Below are 2,962 nucleotides of genomic sequence, written 5' to 3'. Positions count from 1 at the left end.
GCTATTTTTTTTTACATTTTGTTGTATTGCATCAAAATGTGCTTTTGTATGAGGTGAATTTTTATTTGGGAGTTCTATAATCATTTTTACTTTCGTCCATCCTGAAATTAATGCAAACATGTATGTAACATATACTTTGCTGATGCAAATGATTCTATTTTTATTTATTTGGCTACCTGTACAAGATATGTTGATTTTATATCAAGTGTCTTTGCGCATACAACATGCAAAAAGTTTTGAAATAAATTTATTAAAGTCTAGAAAAAAATAAAATAATTTTAAACCGGTCTATTCAAATTCTCTACACTCCATGGGTCAATTTTGTAAACTTTAAAACGGGCAAATACAAAACCTACAGCGTCTGACACAACATTTCAAAACTTTCAAATTTTTGTTTCTAATAACTTAACTTAGGTAAGTTGAACCAAAGTTCAAAATTAACATTACTGTAACTTTACCAAACCAAATTCACAATTTAATTTTCAAACTTAAATTCTTCAAAATTTGGCGTGGAAATAAAATGCTTTTAAAACACAACAGTTTAATTCACTCCAGGCAATGTTTAAAACACTTGGTGCAGTGGCAAACTGTTTAAAATTTATTTGAGGTACATGTTGGCCTTCTGACGGGGACCTTGTTGCGGCTCAACTACTACGAAACAATTGCACTGAGTGGAGTACTAGCCACACACACAAAAGGATTATTCATTAAAATAAATAAATAAATTATATTTTTTTTGTTTTCTAAATAAGAGTAAAATATTTAACTTTTGAAATAATGCTAAAAATTTTTAGTTGGTTTGTTATTTTAGAGTTATATTTTTAACCATTTAAATAAAAATCGGCAGGAAAAGTATTTTTATCATTTCTTTTTTTTCCATGGATGAAAAAATACTAGTGCGTTTTTTCCAAGAAGCTGAACGCATTAAGATAAATTTTGAGATGAGCATTTATATTTTGAAGATTTCATTCTCGGGTTCTGCTTGGTCATATTAATATCACTCGCATGGTTCGTTGCCGGCTCCAACTTACTTCACGTTTCGTACTGTTGGTAGTTTTGCATTTGAATAATCTACCACTACCAATATTACTATTACTATGGTAATTATTGATTTATTAATTATTATTATTATTATTATTATTTGTTTCTCAAATTGTTTTTATTACTGCTATTAAAATGTGAAATTTTGTTTATAAATAATATCGCAGTCTTAAGTTTAAAACAGATCAACTACTTTTGCTAACTTGATTTAAAAAACATTCAAGCGAAAATCTCAAATATAAAATACGAATGGGAACATGCATATGGAAAACTAATAATTTGTGTGGAGAGACAGACAGAAAAGAGAAACAGATGGACATAACAGTAAATAGGACAGGACACATATGCTCTACATAGGAATGTGTTCGTTCTGCTCACATTAACGTAAATTTGCGAGACACGGTGCGACGATGATGACGTCATTTTAGCTTTTAAACGTCCATTTAAATACCGAAATGTAAATTGTTGTCACTGTCCTCGTTCGTACTGATGGCATTTTAAAGTGGTTACCATTACCATGTACACCATCTTGTGACTGTTGTGTAATAACTCCATTATGGTTCGAGTGAATTCAACGGTTGAAAAATTTGTTTGCTGGATAGTTTTTATACTTCAATAAACAGTTTGTGTAAATTTTTTTCACGTTCGTTTTCAATTTTTTCCCATTTATGTAAAAACTTTAGAATGTAGAAAAATGTTTGTAAAAATGTAGGCTTGTCATGACTTTTTGTCAGCTCCAAGTAGCGTTTTCCATATTTCTAAGCATTCCTCCGTGAGTGCTCTAAATAATTTCAAAGGCACTCTACTTATGTTACCTAACAAATGCATTTGGCTAGAAAAATTTTAATCTTCCGTTTCAATTTCTAAAATCTTTGAATATTTTTATAATCGCAGAAGTGTTTTATCGAAAAAATGTCTTGTTCAATTTTTTGGGGTTAATAAAAAGTAAAATAACTAAGTCAATTTTTGTTTTAAAAAACAGTTAAATTTTATATTATTTGACGTCATTTGTAAATCTATTCAATTTTTTAGTCATTCATTTCAAATATTAAAATACTCACCTCCAATCAGTTTCAAAAAAATATTCAACGCTCTTACACTCACCAACAACTTCATGATTAATTTAAAAATTAAAACTAATATCTAGACTTACATGAGGTTTATAAAAGGGTTTTAAGACATAATGTCATCGAACTTCAAACTTTAAAAGTACATGAAAGTCTGTTATACATTTAAATAAAAGTAGTTAACTGTACATACCAACACCACCAACAATATATTCATTTATTAACAGTTAAAATCGAATTCAGAAAAAAGAATCAAACAACTTCACGCAACTGAAAGACCTACAACTAAGCAATGAATAAATGTACCTTCGTAGCACATGCATGCAACTACAGCAACACCAATCAAGCTTTCACGAAATTTATATGCGACATATAAACGCTATATAAAAGTTTATACTGTATATGCCTGCGCAATATGCATATCATTGTATTTTCGTACATTTGTAATTTAATCATGATTAAACTCTAATTATGATTGTTAATATACCTAATAGGTTGTCTTTTGGATGAGGTAGTACTATTTACATAATGGTATTCTCTCCGTTTTGTCATTGAGATAATTGAAGCAACCCCTAAAATTAATTCAACAGAGATGAATTTGTGCATGATTCCGAAACAAAAAATTCATAAATAAGAAAATACATACTATTATTTATGTTTTGTTTTGGAAATTGTTTCTTAGAAATATGACCATTAATACTTTTCTTTAATAATGTTATCATTTGTAATGAAGTAAACATGTTTTTAAAATAGTTAATAGTTAAATTGTTTTTTTTTAAATTGTTTATATTGTAATAGTTAAATTGTTTATAAACTCAATAGTTAAATTGTTTTTTTTTACAAAAAAAATGTTC

This window comes from Helobdella robusta, assembly GCF_000326865.2.
Source record: "Helobdella robusta unplaced genomic scaffold HELROscaffold_253, whole genome shotgun sequence".
Lineage (NCBI taxonomy): Eukaryota > Metazoa > Annelida > Clitellata > Rhynchobdellida > Glossiphoniidae > Helobdella > Helobdella robusta.
This window is presented reverse-complemented; position numbering follows the sequence as displayed.